The sequence below is a fragment of the Bacillus rossius genome, assembly GCF_032445375.1.
Source record: "Bacillus rossius redtenbacheri isolate Brsri chromosome 9 unlocalized genomic scaffold, Brsri_v3 Brsri_v3_scf9_2, whole genome shotgun sequence".
Classification (NCBI taxonomy): Eukaryota; Metazoa; Arthropoda; class Insecta; order Phasmatodea; family Bacillidae; genus Bacillus; species Bacillus rossius.
In genome coordinates, this window is record NW_026962013.1 from 35,243,853 (window position 1) to 35,264,495 (window position 20,643).

Genomic DNA, 20,643 nt, shown 5'->3' on the forward strand with positions numbered 1-20,643 from the left:
TAGAAGTTTGTCCTTTTTGATGTTGGAAAAATAGAAATGGGTGTTCAGGCTTCTGTTTCAAACAAATGTCATTTGTATCAGCATTTTTGGCAATTATTCATCAAAACTGAGGATCAAATACCTTCCCATCGGGCAGACGGCTAGTATAAACATAAAAGGATGATGCATGAAAATACTGCAGTGTTTGGGCTTTTCACGAAAGGCTGCATCGGCCATTCAGTAAATATTCGGAAGTTCAGCAATGCCTAACATTCTTTAAGATGCCCTTTTCAAGAGTCATTTATGGTAATACTGGTGTCACTCTGAGTTTCTTTCGCTGCACTAACAAGAAATGCGGGCAACAGAATATTCAGCCTAAAAAAGCTGCAGAAGAGTTCATTCACTCTGCTGGGCCCTCAAGAATGCGCTGAGGAAATTCATCAGAATCGAACATGTAAATAGTTGATCTAGAAGAAATCACGGAGTAGAAACAGGCAACCGCCTAGTGGCACCGCCTGAAGGGTGCATGAAGGAGATGTTCGGAAACAGTCGTTAATTCTAGATAGTTTGTGGAAGGACCGTGATGATCAGCATGGCAGCACATTTATTTATTTTGTGTGTGTTCTAAAACTGAACTTGTTTTGTTGCAGGACTCTGGCTGGTAGCTGACCCGCGCACGCCATCGTGAGCGGTAAGTGAACTGAATAAACTCCCGGTATTTTTGTGATGTGTTTTGCCTGCGGATTGGATTATTACGCTTCCATTTCATTATTTTTGTTTCGTTTTAATTCCTACGTATGTTTCTCCATACTTGAACTGCAATTTATTCTTTTTTTTTTTTGTTGAAAATTTTTGTTCTGAAAATGTTTTGCCTCAGTAATAGTTCTATGGTTATTCACTATGTTGTTTATTTATGTTTTTCTAAAGTTGGGTTGTGCATACAATTTTAATTCTATCGTAATTTTCTTTATATTTCTTCATGAACATGTGGATTTAGCAAATAACCACAAATCTATAACAGCGTGGGAACCGTACCTTAACTACAATTGTAGGTTACAGGTGTTTATCGTTTTGCTAAAAATGGCAAGTGAAAAGAGTTTGGTTGGGAGGGATTGACACTTGTCTGGGAAGGGCGGAAGGGGGGGGGGGCAAATACACTTGACTTCTGAAATCAGCCTTGAAGAAATAAATGCGGATTTCTGATTCGAAATAAATTGAAAGTATTTATTCACCTTCCCCCCCCCCCCCCCAACCCGAAATTATAATCTCACATCGGGTTTCTGATTATTACACGTCTGCGCATGGAAGTCAGTTGGCTCCTTTATTTCGCTTATTGACTTGATGGAGAACGCAGAATAAACAACGGGCTAGAAAAGAGCAACACTCTGTTCTCAAGGAAAGGAGGATCGGGGGGGGGGGGGGGGGGATGCGGCGTTTAAGATAGAGGAGACCGGATGACAGATCTGGCATTACCCAACATACCAATGCGCGCACGCACACACGGGCCCTTGTGCCAAATTATACCACAGGCCACACACCCTGCCCGTTGATCCAAGTGATTTAACTAAAGTGTGGGGTGCATATGAAATGTGTACAAAGTGAGTTGTATAATCTTCTGTTTCTGGTCTTACGTCGGCGGACAGATCTGGCGGACTCTATACGTATTGATACAACCAACTTGTTGGTGCACGTTGCTGCAAAATCAGTTTAATATGTGTAAGGAAAGTCGTGAAACAAACAATCCTATAGAGAAAAGAGAAAACTACACTGGAAAAAAATTGTAATTGTTTTAAACATATAAGAAATTTCCTTTGCATTAAAAGTTTCATATACAAATAGTATATGTATCCTATTTATATGGTTAAACATATTCAATACATATTTATAAACGAGTGTGCTGTCTACAATTCCGTTGGAATAATGGCTAGCGGAGCCACATTCCTTAATATTATTTCCTTTCACAGTTCTATAGCGCCATAAATAATTTTTATCAGCTATGGCTTTCAAAATTATTTCGAATGGAATTATTAGATTTAGCGTATATACAGTGTTGCCGCTGTGTGAAATTCTTATGTTAGGTTTTGACTTCGTCCACTATGCCTTCGAAACCTTTTGTTGTATTGTAAAGATCCTATTATTGTATTTGTTTGTATGTATGAGTGTATATATGTGTGTGTGTTTTCTAGGTAAAATAAAATATTGGAATCAATTCAAAGCTTTTATCAGTTTTTTACAGCAGTAATTGCTCTATCTCAAGTAAAAGAAAGTAGGGGAGACTTGAGACTGTTTGTCCCAAAAACCACCTTATATATAATTAATGGTAAATTATTTACATAGGTTATTAGTATAAATAATTAATAATATTATTTTACTTATATATACATTTACAAATAGTAGCACGTGTTTAAAGTATTCATTTTAGTGCCTTGCCATAACTATATACTAGCTTTCGGACTTCCTTAGGTGCTAGTCCAAAATGAATGTAACTGCTTTTTTCAGGTGATCTCCGACAAATTTTCTTCGTCGCTAGGGAATACCTGACGTGGCCTCTTATAACATAAATAAAGTAAATGTGGTGACTGTTCCGTTAACATTTCAACAGTTAATTTCTGACAGTATCGAGCAAAGTCATGCAATGTATGTCAAACAACTTAGCAGCTTTCCAAACGGAAATCGGGTGATGTTATTCTTACAACAGCTTTTGCAGCTCTCAGTAATAAGTCAGGCGGAGGAGTTTTTCTGTCGGTCTTTTGCTTGTATGTCTGCACCATCTATTAAAAATGTAAAGAAAAAAGTATGTTGGTGGTTATTATTTATTGTTCTTTTATAATTTAAAAACATTCCTCCTGTAAGTAATTGTCAATAGCCACTTCAGTAAAGATAGTTTAATATACCTCCTAAATCTAAAATCTTATAACATTGCAAAAAAACTTATAGTAAGCTATGTAACATTTCACAGCTACATAGAGCAAGTTGTCACAGTGACGGTAACTCCTAACTATTCGTGCAAACTTGCCTCAACACATCATAATTCATTAACTTAACAACACTATCTAAAATATTTCTTGTAAATAATAATATTGTATATTACTTTAAAACAAAACGTTTATGGAATATGGATATGCTGTTAAATTTATCAGCTTTTTATCAAGGAACGTGCGCAGTAACAGATTAGTTATATAAAACGTTTTTACTCGCGCTTATCATGTACGCACAAACGGCTACTTTAAAAGAAAGAAAAGTAGCTGTCAGCATGCGGTTCATTTTACTTCGCTGGATAATGACTCTTGTTACCATATACATATTCTACTCATAAGGAAGCTTTGAATACTTAGCAATAAACAAGTAATAAACGCGCGGTTCCTTACAACACAATTTCTGGTAAATAACTCGAGACCATTATTTTTTAAGCACGGGTTGTTTTATTCTCAGTGGTTACAAATGTTCGAAGAACGTGATTAATAATCCATAAAAATTTATTTTGATTTTCGAAATTGCTTAGTTGCGTGTTAGATCGGTTAAAATAACTTCACAGAATGTGCATTTTCATTTTTTGTTAGTAAAGTCTTAACTATGTAAATTAGAAATAATTATTTCGTGCGATACTGAACCAGCAGTCAAGATGAGATGGGTACTAACTCGGGTCCAGCCGTTCTGGTTTCTGTTTCATGCGTTTTTAAAAATATTTTCAGACTAATTCTAGGATTGTTCCTTTCCAAAGGTGACAATTCCCCCCCCCCCCCCCCCTCCACCAACCCCCTGGTTAATGTATTTTAAATGTCTCCGTTTTGAATTAAATTTTGTGTGCCAGTTTTTGTTGTTGTTTATGTACTTTTGCTGCGGTCAAGATGACAGCAGTATCAGATTTATTGAATTCATAGTTTGTGTGCGTGGGGGCGCGCGTGTGTGCGTGTATGTGTACATATACACATACACATGCACATGCATACATACATACATACATACATACATACATACATACATACATACATACATACATACATACATACATACATACATACATATATACATATACACTGCCTCCAGTAATCACATCGTGCATCAATTTTTTCAAACTGCCTTTTAGAACCAACTTGTTTACGAATACTAGCACGCAAGGTCTTCGAGAAAATTGCCGGCAGGTAGTGGAAAGTTGTAACTGACGTAAGACATCAGCTACGCCTCCGTTTCTATTTATTGTTGTATCATTAAATGTTGTGGCGCCTTCCTGGGCACGCGTAAAAATAATCGGCGGTGACCTCCATGAACTAGTTCAAGCATATTTGGTTGGTATTAACTTCAAGTATCTTGTTATTTACATAACTTAAAATATATATATTTTTTAAATTTAACACAAAAGCAAATTGTGCGTGAGTGCTACTAAGTCTCTAAGCAACATGTGGTATATTTAGTATATTATCCAAATAATAATAAAAGATACAACAAAAATTCAAAACACTAAACATATAACCTTAATTATTTTTAATGATTTTTAAGAACAAAAATAATTTACAGGTAAGAAGGTATTTATTTCATTGATTCAAAATATGTAAAATTTAAAATCACATTAAAAAAAAATTTACATATATTACCAGAGAAAAGAAACCCCTACTTAAATTTTAGAGGATTAACCATCAGTTGAATCATGCAGCCAAAAATTGATATAATTTTTCTTTTGAAATTACTTTTTTTTTTTTTTTCAGAAAGAATAGCTTCAATTTTTGAAAGCATAAATTCCAACTGTTTCTGATAAATGGTTCTTTTAAGTAGAGAAATGGCCGTGTAGGATAATATTATTGTCACATAATGTAACTTATGTTTACTTCTGTACATACTATTTATTTCAGCTATATTGTACAATCTTTTAACTTCAAAAATTTTTTAAAAGTTAAAAAAGTTCTTTGGGTGGGTACGTAATTTTTTTTAAAATGTCACGTAAATAGATTTTTTAATTGTAATAATTATAATGTGAAGAAAGAACGGAAACTAAATATCGTGCCCACACTCTATAGTTGGTTTGTGTTTACATGAACATTTTGGAAACCCTATAGAAAATATACTTCAGTATCCTTCCGCCACATATATCTTTGTTGCATGGTCAAAAGGGCACAAGTCAACTTTTGCCCTTAAATGGAAGAAAAAGAAAACATTCTAATCTGAAAGTCACATTCGCTATTCTTGTCGCGCGGAGGGCATGCCTGTATCAAACGTGCTTGGTTAGAATATTATGTAATTCGTGTTGCGCCCGTCGCGTTATCGAGGTTTTTTTTTAAAAAAAAAAACAACAATTGAGTGCATAACAGGCTGTGCACACGTCTGTGAGCACGATCTTTGCGAAAATCGGTTTCATAATAGAATTCTCGTGCATTAATTTCAGTAGCCAGTGAAATTTCACGATGTATCCGCGATAGCTGATCGTTAGCCTGTGAAGTTTTAAACACATTAATTAATCTAGGTTCTGATAGATGACTTAAAATTTTTAGTGGACAGTTGTAACCTCGAAATAAGTTTAATGTATTTTTAGGTAGATTCATGGATAAAATATATATATATTTTTTTGTAGATGCATTGGCGTGATTTATTTTTAAAGCAGGAATCGCCCGAGGATTGTGGTATTGCCACAGTATGGTCGTGCACAGTATTCAGTGGTGTAGTGAATCCAGCATTGTCAGGGCCGGTGCAAGGTAAATTGGCGCCCTAGGCGAAAAACCTTAAAGACACCTCCCTCCTCCCCCCCCCCCCGGCCGGACACCCCAAAAAAAATTTTCCTTGCCTCAAAATACATCACGTAAGCCTAAGATTTTGTCAACAATCAAATGTAAGCAGGCTTGTGTTTTTTTTTTTTTTTTACTTATAACAAATCATAAACAGGTCACCGTGGACTTTAAATAATTACTTATATCAATATAAACATTCCAAAGTGTTACAAAAATCCATATTCATCTAGTTTCAATCATCGTTAAAACATGTTATATGAGCTGTTGTGTGTCGTGCTGCGCCGCCCCCAGCTACTTGGCGCCCTGGGCGGTTGCCTAGTTCGCCTGTATAGACGCGCCGGCCCTGAGCATTGTGGCCGAGGATTCGTGCGTGTCCGCGCCTGCCGGAGCGCCGGCTGGTGGCGTGGGAATGCCGTCTCGCCGCGGGGTCGCCGCTGTCACGCGCTGGAGTGTGGTCGCGGGCCTGACTTCCTGTTCCTCTTCCCCCGTTCCCGAGGCAGGCTCCGCGGGGTCGACAACCCCGCTTGTGGGTCGGATATGAGTACTTACAAACTGTTTTTGGTGCCAGAACCGTATTTTGTTTCCCCGGGCGATATTAAAGGCATAATTCAGCTGATTTATAATTGCATTGAAAATTGGCCCACAGTAAGGCATAGATTACATATTAATATATTTTCAACAACTATAACATAGTATCTATTGTCTACAATAGTATTATTACGGTTGTAGTAATTCCTCTCTCTCTCTCTATCTATCTATCTATCTATCTATCTATCTATATATATATATATATATATATATATATATATATATATATATATATATACACACACACATACACATACACATAAACATACATACATACACTCACGCCAGTGACTTAACAGGCAGAAACGAACGCAGAATTTCATTGGAAAAAAGGGGAGGAAGGGGGAGGATTGAACCACTTTTCCAGCTGTTTGTTTTCAGATTATTCCCTTTTGTTTATGATTTGCTAAATTTCTATAGGTTTGTTTTATTTATTTTTTCCCAAGATTTTTGATCTCCATTCAATCCCTTGAGTACGCACGCCCCTTTTCACTGGTGAAACTATTTTAAATACAAGCATTTTACCATACCATATTTTGCCTAACCAAGCCAATTTTTTTTGAAAATCAAACGATAGAAAGTTATTACCTGAAAACTGTCGAAACAAAGATGGTGACTTTCGAAAGTGTTCTAGGTGGAACTAGTCTGAGCTCGAAGCTGACAAAATAACGCCTCGCGTGTGCCGAGTCTTGCGCCAAACTTACATTATGTATAGAAAACTATGGCCTGGAACTGCTGTGGTTTTTTTAAAATAAAAAATGTAGTTACTTTTCCATTTAAATGAAAATCATTCGCAAAGTAGTGTGTTTTCGTTATTAACCCTTATCCGGAGACGTGGGGTCTCCGTGACCCCAGCAAAACTTTAACTTGCTGCCATCTACGTGCAGTTCAAGGCACTTGCTTGTGGTACCATCTACCTTTCGCTTGGATATCACATAGTCTCCTCCTGCAGTGCCAGATTTGTTTACGCTGTCTGGCGCTAGATATCAGGTCGCAAAGATAACTTGGGGTCGTAGTGGCACCACGTCACCAGATATGTTTCTATCTCAGAAGTGATAAAATGGCTTCTAAACGAACATGTGTACGTGTGGGCGATCCAGATTATGACGAAACTATTTCTAAGTGGTTGAAAGATATTTTTTGTGACTTAAGTGATCAAAGTGTGTGTGGAAAAGCAATGTGTGATGATTGCAGAGCAAACATGTGCAAATACTGTACTACAGAGTGACTTTTCATACAAATTTAATTTTTTCAAACAATGTTCGACTAATATATTTTATGTAAAAATGCCATTTTCAAAATATATAAGCATGCATGTGCTTTCTAGTTAGCTAGATTATATATATTTTTTTGTGGTTTAAGCATTGGTTATGCAAGGAAAATATTTTGGGGGGAAAAAGTAATTTTTTTTTTTGGGAAAATTTATCTGTTGTAGATTTTATGAAAAAGTCCTATTATTCGTAGAAGTTTTCTATATTTTGTTTTGTCACTATATCTATATTGAATAGCAAATAAAACTTTTAGGCTACCATCTGCTTATTTTTTTTAAAAAAGCAATTATTACAAATAGGCGTTTTTAGATTTATTTGAGCAAGCACCAATGGAAAAAATCGTATTTTATAATTGGTAAATAATTATTTACTAATTAATTTTTTAATTAAACTAATAAGTATAAAAATGCATTAAATAATTTTACATGGAACAAAAATAATTTCTAATCAGTTAATTTCTAAAAAACATTTTGGGGTCTGAGGGGCACCACGTCACCAGATATGTCAAATATTTTCACGTCTCCGGCTAAGGGTTAAAAAAAAAAATCTGTCGTGGTTCGAAAAGAATTTTTTTTTTGTTTTTTTAAGTGTTTACTCGACAAAAAATTTCCTCACGGTAAAAAGTTCTTAGCATTAGAAATAGAACTATAGAACACACGTAAGTGGTCCGTTTAGTCAGGAATGTACTTGTTAGTGAGGCGTAATGATAGTGCGACGCTCGCCAGTATATCTAAGCACAGTGCTGTGGACTGACGCCGTAGTTTTTCCATTGTCATAGGGCAATTATGAGATATGAGCGACAACCGTAACATAATATGGCGGAGAGATAGAAGTGAAGGTGTGATCCAAGTTCCTTGAGTGTTTCAAGCCTAAAAATTATCCCAAAAAATAAGCGTTTAGCACAGTTTGAAAACGGAACACGGAAATACAACTACGTAATCCGCCCTCAGCTTATTCCTGACGGTTTTTTTTGTAAACAGACCCTTATTCGGATATCCTGAGCCGTTTTCCAATCACGTGGCTTCCTTTGAAGCTCTGCACACCGCACCGCAGTTGGGTTGTTCATGCGATGCTCCGCGGTGGCTATCGAACCTGATGCCTCGCCCCACGACCTGTTTCACCCCGTCGCGTCGCCGAAACCACCCGTGCAATTAATTACCTCGATGGCAGTTCGAGCTCAGTTCCGCCTTTCGGCGCTTGATCGGCGCGGTCGGGACAAGATCCACGGCGGGGTTTCGTAACCACTCGATACCGACCAGACTCCTGTTCTCGGACACGTGACCGTGAGTAGGTAAAATATTAGCACCGCGTTCTTTACCCGCATTCGCTCTACAAGATCGCTGACTTGACAATCAAGAAAACGGTTTGGTCATGCTTTTAAAAATATATATATGTATAAACCGATCGTCAGTCATTAAACGAGGCATGCTCTCAATATATGTGTAAATGCCAGTTTTCTATATTGGTACATACAATAAATAGTTAAAATGTGCACCAAATCTGTATGAGAAGACTGGAGATTCCCCCCCCCCCCCCCGTTAGCATGTGTATTAGCAGTCCTGCAGTTTATATTTAGGTCTTTGTAACACTTTATTTAGCCGATATGAGGGTCGGCAGCAGTGTTCCTGACCCGCGGGTTTTGGATTGATTTTTCCCCTAGTAAAACCAAGTTGAAAAAACCGATTCCATGACCCACTTGGGATTTTTCAAAGTTAATATGAATAAAAATACAATTGCGTTTTTGGTTTTCAAAAAAGAAAAATATATATATGAAATGGAGGAGTAAACATTGAAAATAAACCATCGTAAGTAGATACTATTTTTTTTAACATTTTATAAATAACCACTTAGAATTAGATAAAATAAAAGAAAAATAATATTTCAATTAGAAAACCTAAGTCTGTAGACAACTCAACAGAAGGTTTTCGATAGGCTTAATTTTAACAAGTTTATTACCTATATAAAAAAACTGCAGTCCCTTTAAAAACAGTAATGTCAAAAAACCCGGTGTTAATTGAATGAACACCCGAAAAACCCCACTATGGTTGGTGTTTTTCCTTCAAAAAAGCCCAGGTTTTTGCGAACCATGGCCAACACAACGACATAAGATTGAAGAAACGCCTATTCATGTCATCTTGTTTCACCAAAATGCCGACCACTGAATGAGATCCCTTGCAACGCATACGCCGGTCTCTTTCACCACACCTTTTATCTCCTAGGTTTTGCCAAAATCCAGACGTGCAACACGCGATAAGAATAATGAAAATTATATTTGTCATGAAGTAGCTTGTCGCCATCATCAGGGAGCAGTTAGTAGGTAACTCCCTGATGATGGCGACTGCAATGTCGACCGAAACGTCGGTGAATTATTCGCCAAGGATGCGGCTACAACCCAGAAGCCAAGCTACTTCAGGCAATGGTCTTGAAAGCCTGCGAACATTATTATATTTGTCATATTTAAAAGTATTAAAAGTTTGCGTTTCATAAACTGAAAACAATATCCAGTATTTTAAAGATAATAGTTTAAATGCCTAAATATATAATAACGCTTTTAAGTTACACCTTAGTAGAAGTTTTTCAATTTTTTTTTTAAATTTTTCAAACAAAGTATTATAAAAATAAGGAATTAAATTTCTTTACTTATGTAATTTTTTGTCAGTTTACTGTCATGAGATTTTGTTTCGCAATATTGCTGTAGGTTTCAGCTCATTACACAAGTGTTACGTATTTTTTAACCATAAAAAACCTGTAAGAGATAGTTAAACACTTCTTGCTAGTTGCTCAATTATTTATTTCCCTATAAACATAGAGGCCTTGATATATCAGTCCATATGACAATTGAATTAACATACCCGGTGAAAGAAGCAACCAGAAGGAAAAAAGGTTGCAATCTTGAATTAGTCTTTTTTCTTTATAACTCTGAGAGCACGCTTAGTGATACGTTACTGGAAAACTTGTATATCCGGCACGAATATTCCCAGTGTCAGCGGGAATCCCGTATTGGAGATTTTCCTCCAGTAGTATTTACTCAGCACTTGCAATCTTCCCTCGGAATCAATGTAGCTACCGTAAAACAAGTCGTGAAAATTATCGTACCACAATTGTAACTTTTATCAATGGTATCTTTCACTAGAGTACCTTTGCATGGACAGTTGCATTTATGTACGTAAAACGCTCATATCTCTAGGAACATCAGTTTTTAACTTTGGGCATGATTTCAAGTGTAGATTATTTCGTGTCATTGTTTCGTATTTCAGACATGAAACGGAATATTTGGTGCATATGAATTTTCAGTAATGAAGTTCGTCTGTAGCATTTGCTGACCTACTTTCTTTGACTGTTGATATCCTTACTGAGATCAGCATACACGCCCCACGCATTCCCTTGATGACATTAAGAGGTTGTATATTAAATACATGATCTACAAACATTGTGTTCTAAGTAGCGATTGACAATTTATAATTATTTTTTGTATATAATTGTATGCAATTGTTGCATTTTTTTTTCCCTTTCTTATCTCACTTTCCTTATTTTAATTAACAATATCCTAATATTTATTGTTTTTACAGATCCAATTTACATTACAGTGACGTAAAGAAATTTCAAAGATGGTACTGTCAAAATGCATTGTTAAAGTTTAATTGTGTGTTCAGGGTGATTTCAATATTTTAACATGTAGAATTTACGTAATATCGACCTTTAACTTAAAAAAAATTAAATTCAGACATGTAGATGAAGGAAATAGCGAGGGGGGGGGGGGGGGGGTGAAATGAAAGCACTTTCTTAAACGACGCACGGTGTGGTATAGTCGAGAGTTCAGTGATCTGCGATATCGACCACGCGGCTGGTCCCCCCCCACCCCCTTCCCTTCTCTAAATACAGCAACGACCTAACGTGCCAGTCAGCTAATTCGAGCTGTGCTGTAAAAGGTTAACCTTGCTCTGTCACTGTAATTATTTTGGCTTCGGCGAAATTCATTCTAATCTTACAGTGCATTCATTAGCTTCACATGTAATATTGCTTTGCAAATTTTGCCACCATGTTAGGGCCTACATGGTACATGTTATTTGTTAGGTACTTGTAAAACGTCTAGTACTTAACCGTAGTTGAATTTTTTTTACTTATTGCGTCATAGTCTCTCACAATACGTTCATATAATTTTTTTATGTAGTCGGGTAACGTATTTAAATTAACTTAAGATTACGTAGTTCCACTTCTGAACGAAGAGAGAATTGAATGGATTACAGAATTGAAACATTTTTAGTTTTAATTGCATTTAATTGCATTGCATGTATATCACAAAAACTCTTTTTATGTTGCTGGCTGTCAAAATCCTTTACAAATATGAGAATTTTGTAATGCGAGGTAAAATTTAATAATAATTTTTGAAAGAAATTCTAACCATTTCTTGAAGTAACCAGTAGCATTGCAGTTAAACCAAATAATTTTTTCGTGTTTCCATTTGGTTCACCCTACTTGCACAGCTCAAAAACGTTACAGCATCTAATTTTGGTAGCTAATTATGCATAAAGTATGAGATGTATACCATATTTTTCTTTTCGTGTAAGTGAAGCAATTTTAAAATTCTACAAGTTGTTCTGTAATTACTGTAAGTATAAAAAGAAATCATGACCTGAAATGGGAGGTACCTTAATGTTGTAAAAGTTCATTTCAAACACTCTGAACTCTTCAAATTCATTAGCGCCGAGTATGGACTTGTGTTTGGGAGGACCCAGGTTCCAATAACCCGATAAATCAGAACTCCATGACCAGTTATTCGCCCTGTTTATGCAATTTTGATAGTTTTGCTCCGCCTCTAATGACCTAGTAAAGTAAATAAATCAGAACCGATTTTACATCAAATTAAAAGTGTGTAATCTTGACGGCCCCATCGTCTCAAACGGTAATGGCCAACTTCACTCATTTTAGGGCCACATATATTATTTTTGGAACTATAATCCGAGGGCCTGACACATGGATTAATATTAAATTTTGCTCGATTAATTTTTTAAATTTCTTTTTATTCCGAAAAATAACCCAATAAAGTACAATATGTTGTATTAGGTGAAGAAAAAAATCTTAAAAATAGTGTGTAGTATTTGAAGAAAAAAAAAACGTAAGAGTAAATATCATGAAACAAAATATAGAACACTAAAATAATATTTTTCAATATTACTGTGAGAATATTATGGCTTCCGAACACTTGTCTGCGGACAACGCAGTCTGCATATGCAACCCAGACGGCTGACACAGACAGTATTCCTGGTAATATTTGTTTGTTGGATGGTTTGCTAAGCGGGCCGTAGGAAGTTATGTAGTAAGGCCGCCAGTTGGTCACCACTGGTCTGAAACATCTGAGCGTGACTGTGCGTGCCGCTAAACTCCACACCACCCTTGCATTACAAGCGTGGCATCTTCTCCGTGGCTTCTATCTCCCTCCTGTCCTGGTGCACAGCCGCCTGTCCTCGCTCCAGCAGGTCTGCCGGTGGCCTCGATGCCCGCGGGCCTTGGGGCGGGCGGCTATTTGCTGCTATCTGCAGCCCCTCCTCGGGGGCTGCTGGTGTAATGGCCGGAGTTCACGCCAGAGTGGTTGATCAAGTTCGGTCGCTCGCTATCGTCGAGATAGCGTTTAGCCTCGCGGCTACGCGCGCCGCACAGCGGACCGGCTGGGCTCGTGGGTTTTTGCTGCGTCAAGTTGGAAGTAGGAATTACCGACGTTTTTGGGCAGTTGCCTACTTGCAGGGAGCGATATTTTTCTGTCGCATGTATACATACCCACACTTAACCTGGGTAGTGCAGACTTTCTTGCAGTATGTATTATAAAGTTAGGGAAAGAAACTATTTGGGCAACTTCGACCCTGAAGATGTCAAACGAAACGCCGGAAATTAGGTATTTTCTTTCAACTTGACGCGAGAATATCCCCCCACGCTAAGCCTAAGGTTAGTATTTTGATTAGCAGACTGGGCATAGCATTATTTTTATATGATAACGTGTAGAACCATTCAGAGTGAAAGAAATAAGCTTGCATTTATGCTAATATAAACAAAGTACGTTTGCATTGTATTGTTTTTAAGCTTAAAATATAATTGCGTGGGTATTTTTGGTAGAATTGTAAAAATAAAAAATATTCTTCCATAATATACTACTTAAACTATTTTATTTTGAGGTAATGGCATTCGTTTTATAGTCATACTCATTGCAATAAGTTCTTCGTATTTTTATGCAAGGGCGCCCATACCCGGGGGCAGGGGGGGGCCGTGGCCCCCCCCTAGCTTTCAGGGAAGGAAAAAAAATATAGTGTAGTCAGGTGTTTTACTTTAAAGAAAATTATTTAAATTCGGTATTATGTAGAAGTGGTTCAACACGAAGATATTATTGTATATCGTTTTTTACATGTCTACTTCATTTTTTATGTTAGTTGAAGCATTAGTTTCTGCTGCTGCGATATAAGGTGTTGTGAACAGGGAGAAAACGCTGTTCAAGCGCAACGCCCGTGGCGAGTCATTCCCCTTCGTAATCCTGCCCAAGCTCACTCGATAACACAACGCAACAGATTTAGACAAGTCAGAGTTAGACGACGCGACAGTTGACATGTACTTGTAGACGGCGAAATGTTTTGCTACTTTTTCGTCATAATAATGTGTATGTTCACAAATAACATCTCAAAACAGATTTTTCAATAGTCTTTAGGTCTACAGTTTTATGCATCTGGTCTAGATTTAGTTTAGTGTATTCAGTCAGTAAAGATAACTTAAGTGTAAATAAATCAGTGAAAAGTGTAAAGATAAAAACCATTGTTATTATGTAGTGTTTATTAGTTTTCCTCATTCGTCACATCCGCTCAGAATATTCACAAATTTTAAGGTAAGCTAACACCTTTAAAGTTACTCAAATAAGAATTATTGTTCAGAAAAGTCTACAACGTAAAATTTATGTTGGAATTTTGAATTTAGAGGAAAACCACTTTTTCCCCTTCAAAAGTGTTTAAAGGGATAAGGATTCCGCTACCTTCAGTAGACTCGGACGCAATTTACACTGGAATCTCGATTTTACGTACGCTCACGGTCGCTTGGATTGCATTCGTAAAATCGTTATCTTCATAAAATTTTAAACACCCCACCCCGTGAAGATACATGTTATAATTTATTGAACGGAATATATATATAATATAAAATAGTAAAAACAATGACTGCCGTCTTCCCTCTACCCTCCCCTGCGTTCCCCTTATTTTTTTAGCATTCCACAACTTGCCTCATTGCACGAGTGATATAAAAGTGACATCACAGCGACTAAACACAGTTGCACCACGCATTGCATCATGTTAACTTTTGTGTGGTGACAGTAGGTTGTCCGACATGCCTTTCTTGGATATATTTCCTTTTCGTAAGACGCGTGCTACTAAAATAAATTTATATTTGAGTTTGCAAACTTGTCCACTCCTTGCCAGAGACGACTGAACACAGACGAGACTATCCAGGGTAGGGTTGATGAGCTGGAAGCATGGGCGCAAATCTGTAGGATTTCCAGGGGGGGCCCGTGAATTTAATTTAAGAATTTTGCGCTAGAGGTCAACCGAAACAAGTCTTCTCTGGATATTAAGCTCGTATGTTATACACTTTATTTTTACGTAAGTGATATTAACAATAAAGCAGAGCAACATATGTTTTAGTAATTATCAATTAATGACTATAGAAGTGATCTCTCAAACATGTTTGAATAATTTGCTAACCTAAATACATAAAATATCCATGAAAAAATCTATAAAAATAATATACGTGAATATAATGCAAATAGATAACACCCCACCCATACATTACCATTTTCCAAAAGTGTTTATTCTAATTTCAATTTAAAAATAAATGATTAAATTAAAATAAAACAAATATTTAAGGGGGGCTCCCATACAACAAACGTGAAAACAGAATAAAATTTCACAAATGATGTATTTCTGTTGCCGCTATAACACTGCGCCCTAAAAACCCAAAGCGCCACAGCTAATAAACGGATCAACATCAAATGAACGATCGAATCATATTAAAACTCTTAAAGACTATTTTATTTAGTAAAGGCATCAACCAGGTAAAAAAGAAAAAAAAAATTTAATGACACAAATGAAAAATCTCGGAGATAGAACTATGAAATTTATCCTACAGCTAATTGAACCACATACATTTCTCGGCTTATATTTAGTATAATCAGTATTTTGGCAGTGAATTATTTAGTTAAAATATGCCTCTTGATTAGTTATTAAAGAGACGCGTTTGCTTCCTTATTAACTTAAATACGGATGTGTAACGTTTAAATACTTCTTTCTCACTCTTACTTCTGTTTACTCGTGCAGTGTTGCAGTTATCAAATAACAAATGTTATAAAGTGATTATCGGCCATGAATTGTGAAAATTATCGTTTGATAATAAAAGGGGAGTGATTTTAAATTCCATATTGACGAGGAAAAAAATTATTCCATGTATATTCACATGTAACGTACAGAGCAGCTAGCCTTACAGAATGGAGATGAGCTAAAAAATTCCAGAAAATGGTATATAAGTTTCAGTTCGTAAATAAACTAAATTCTGCTATAATTACTGTTAAAGTATTAAGTTGTTTATTTACTGGAAAAAATAACGTTACATAATCACTTAAATAAAATATATATTACCTAAATAATAGTCACTACTTATAAAACAATCAAGCTTATCAGGTGAGAATCAGATTATGTTTTCCATTTCTTCCGCGTCACGAACTTATCCATGTTGATGTTTGCCAAGAAAGCAGAAGACTGGGGCACACGAGAGCAAAACCACTTTAAAAACAGACTACCTGAAACCTATAATACTGTCGTTTCAGATGACAAGGTAGTGTGGGTAACAATAGGGAGGAAAAGCTAACGGAACCCTACCCTAGCTTCTTCCTTTGGAATGAACGTTTTCTGGGAATTAAGGGTTTCAAAGTTCTCACTGGAAAACTCCATACCATGGCTTTCGCAGAAGGGGTAGGGGAAAATAACTACGGAACTCGAAGGTAGGAATGCAAAGCATGTCAAAGTGTCTGTCGTCGTTGTAAATAATAATAATATATATAAATATATATAAATATATATAAAAATATATATAAATATATATATATAAATAATATATATATGTTGTGTACACCATTAACTTTAAAATCACGAAGTGGGCCCCCCCAAGGAGGGGCCCATTAATTCCAGGGGGGGCCCGGGCCCCCCTGGCCCCCCCGGGATCTACGCCCATGGCTGGAAGAATTCCCTGCCTTGCATTTTTATGGACTTCACCTTATCATATTTATCAGTTAATCTTTAACAGATCGGCTTGAAAAATATTAATGAACGCACTTTTAGTAACATAATCGAGGAGAACAAGCACACAGTTCAGTGTACACCTGTATTGTTTCATAAAAGTGATCATAGGTAGGGATTGGAAAAATTCGCGGTTTCAATGACCACTAGGATATACTCCACGATTCTCTATGTACTCGGGCAAATATCACCTGGCTATTGGCTACCGACTCGGGACACCTGTTTATTGCGATTATTATGATTCGATACTTCTTTTGTTGAGTGTTTGCCATTGGCTCAGAGTCCTTCAGGTAAATTGCGGTCCAATCACTGACGCAGCATTAAGCTAAACGAGTTTGGATTCCAGCCTGTCTCGAAAGGAATCCACGAATATTTACGGTCTCTAATCATAGGCTTATTTGGTGAAGAAAAACGCTGCTCTGTAACGACAGACATCCATTAAAAACACAGTACATTTTAGTGCGAGAAGCCCTTGAATTTGTGATAGCCATAGGGAATTATTTGTTTGTATAGTAAGTTAAAAAAAGCTTAGTTAAAAACCCGCTCGTCACGTCTACTTGCTGCGTCACTTATACCATTTTTGAGCGTTTTTTACTGGGAAACCGATGCAGCGAAGGTAATGAATGCGACACATGTCAAGATAATGCCTAATGGCATGGGTTGCTGGATATTAGCGGAAAGGAGAGGAAGTAGCTAGGTACTCAATATCGTTTCTTTCTCTCACGCTTCACAAGGTTTCAAGCTCAGTTGCTATGCTCACGAGCTGGAAATGTTGGAATGGGTAAGGAATGTTGAGTATAGTTCATTTGCAGTAAAATTAATATTTTTACAGCCTTGACATAATTTTTCAATCGAAGAAATTTCGAACTTTGCGACAAATAGTGTACCTAGTCCATTTTTTTCTTTTCGATTTTGAGTTTGATGACGCAATAACGTATACAATATTCACTAACGGTAAATGGATGTAGTATTAGCTTAAAAATATGAATACGCTGTGCATTAAAATTAATATTTTTATATGTTTTCATAGTTTTTTAAATTTTTTATTAAATATATTTTGGTGTCAAATTTTCCGAATTTTAGATGGTTCCTGAAAAATGTATTCGTAAAATCGCGGCTTCGTTGAGTCCGGGCTCCGTAAAATCGAGGTTCTAATGTACTCTTAATTCTGAAGTTAAGTACTGAACATGTTATTTAAGGGTTTATCAGGGCCGTATTTACGCGCAGGCTATCTAGGCTGTAGCCTATGGGCCCGCACCACAAATGGGGGCCCGCACCACACGACACGAAAAAAAAATTATACTGCGACGTGGATCTTCTTATATTCTTAAAATATGCGTCGACATAGTGTCCAGTTGTTTTGTGTGGATTAATTGCGCCGAACTAAACTCTTCTGTGGAAAGCTGATATATGAGTTATGTCAGCATTTAGAAATTTTCGATTATTTTCATTGGTTTTGGTGTCACTTAATTCCTTAACCTCTAAATACTGTTTGGTTAAATTGTCTAGTTAAATAATAAACTAATTTTTTCTGCGCTTTTCTATCACTAAATAAACTTATAGTCCTCGACTACTGAATCCATCTGTGCTAATTCTAAATGATAAGCAATTATGATTCATATCTAAACATAGTAATATACATTTAATTGTGAAACAATTTTTGACTATAATTATAAGCGTAGTTCAGGTGTTACATTTAAAAACAACTGTTTTCTGACTGTGATAACATATTTAAATCGCTTCTCTCCCAAAGTTGAATCTTTTGACCAACACTTTTTAAACTTTATAATTATTTTAATTTAATTTGTACGCGACATTTATTTATGGGTAAAGAGAGCAATTAGTTGAAGGACTGTATTCTTGATATCCGTGTACCCGAGACGCTGCAAAAGTATAAGGACTGTATTCCTGCATTTTTGTTGCTAAAAATTCATTTGTTTCAATAAAATAGTTAATAATTAATTAATAAAGTAGCCAATATAGATTTTTTATGGCGAATGAGTACTGTAGTCTAGTATTTTAGTAACAGGACAAAAAAATTTAATAGGGTCAGAACTGGAACTATTTTATGGCTAGTAACAAGCCGCAGTTGTCTTCCAAAATATTAAAAATACTTCATACCCCTAAGTCTGGCCCCCCCCTACAAATTATCATATGGGCGCCCTTGTTTTTATGGTTCTCGGTTGAAGCACTTAAAAAATAAAACACATGTTTATTTTAAAATAATAATTTGGTAAGCTGATTTTTCTACCATAATTTGTTTTTCATTTAAAATGAATATTAAAGAATATAAAACAAAAATATTCATTTATAATGGAAAACAAATTAGAGTAAAAACCAGTCTTGACCCTGGCCGTAACGTAGGCTACTAAAATTATCACTTAAAGAAAAAAATAATGTCAATATAAATTTAAGTCTCTATAACCTCATACTGAATAGAAATCTGTCAGAATATGCTATTTTTAGTTCCTATTTGTTTCGGATCATGCACTCCTGTCAGTTCCTATACTATAAAACATTTTAATTGAAACTGTGTTATTGCTGTATCATCAGTTTCTTGAAAAAACGGACTCTTGTGTTGAGGCGGGCCTTACCTACTTTCAGCGCATTTCAGTGGAGTTATCTCAGCGTTTATTTTTGTAGGGCTCCAGCACTGTGTAGAATAAATGGTTTTAAATAGAACTTAAATGCAACCTTCTTCCGTCATGTTATTTATTTACAGCCGATTATCACGAGGCGTTTTCTCGTAATCTTCCCCCATACTGGTTCTACTTGATAACGATATCACTATCACTTAGCCAGCAGAAGTTTCTGCCTCTAGGCCTGACACTAGATAGGGACTACGATACTCTTATCTTAGCTATAAGCTTACTCACTATGCTATTACCGACTTCTTTCAATGTATCAGCCCGTATGATTTCAAGGTATGCTTTGTATTCAAGCGAAAATAATTGTTTGAGATAACCTAAAAATCTTTTATTTTGCATCATTAAGTATTTAATGGTTATAAAGCTATTTAATTTTTGTGTTTAGAAATTATCATGTTTATCTTTATTGTGGACATGTATTCGGAAGGTCGGTTACACGGTTAAATTTTATTTAGTTTTTTGTGGAAAAAAATATTTTTTATTTGCACATGTATACTTCCGTGGTTTTTGTTGCTAGATAACTTCGAAATTATATTTAAATTCGTTTCCAAAGTCGAAAACCGGTCGGCAAATATGTTTGGTTCTAGTTTTAAACAAAAACCTCCTCGAAACGAGAAATCTTTGACCGCTCGTGGAAACGCACCATATGCAAGTATTTATATATTTTACGGCCAAAAAGTATTTTAAATAACGCTAACCTAACTTAACCAACCGTTCATTTTATTTACGATAACCATACCGAACGTTTTCTACAGGAAAAAAAATAAAGAACTATTATTTATTATCCTGATCGAACCTAACCTCTTACTTCGGTTCGGGTTGTAATTGTGGCTTTAATCCGTGTGATGGATGTACTGCGCTGGATACTTGTAAACTTGTGGAATGAAAATGCTTAGAGAAACGGAGAGATAAAGCACGGACGTTAACAAACGACGAATAAATGCTTTTGAACACGTTTTCAAACGTCAGCGTCAAGGAATGTCAATAATTATCCATCCACCTTCTGACCCTCCTATAACTTGATACAGTGAAACTGTTTTAGATATAAATTTTTTACTAGAATGTAAATATTTGTTACTGTTCTTTGAATTTTTTTTAACAGCTATTAGTTTCTGGATTACGA

General features: G+C 36.0%; 1 protein-coding gene across 3 annotated transcripts in view; it reads left to right on the top strand.

Annotated features, from left to right (window-relative positions):
• The window catches only part of LOC134543176 (E3 ubiquitin-protein ligase RNF19A-like), a 254,720-nt gene that overhangs the window by 106,576 nt on the left and 127,501 nt on the right, over window positions 1–20,643 (top strand). For all 3 annotated transcript variants that reach the window (XM_063388062.1, XM_063388064.1, XM_063388063.1), the window contains exon 2: window positions 630–670. The gene's annotated coding sequence lies outside the window, so the exon portion shown is untranslated. The remainder of the gene's footprint in view (window positions 1–629; window positions 671–20,643) is intronic.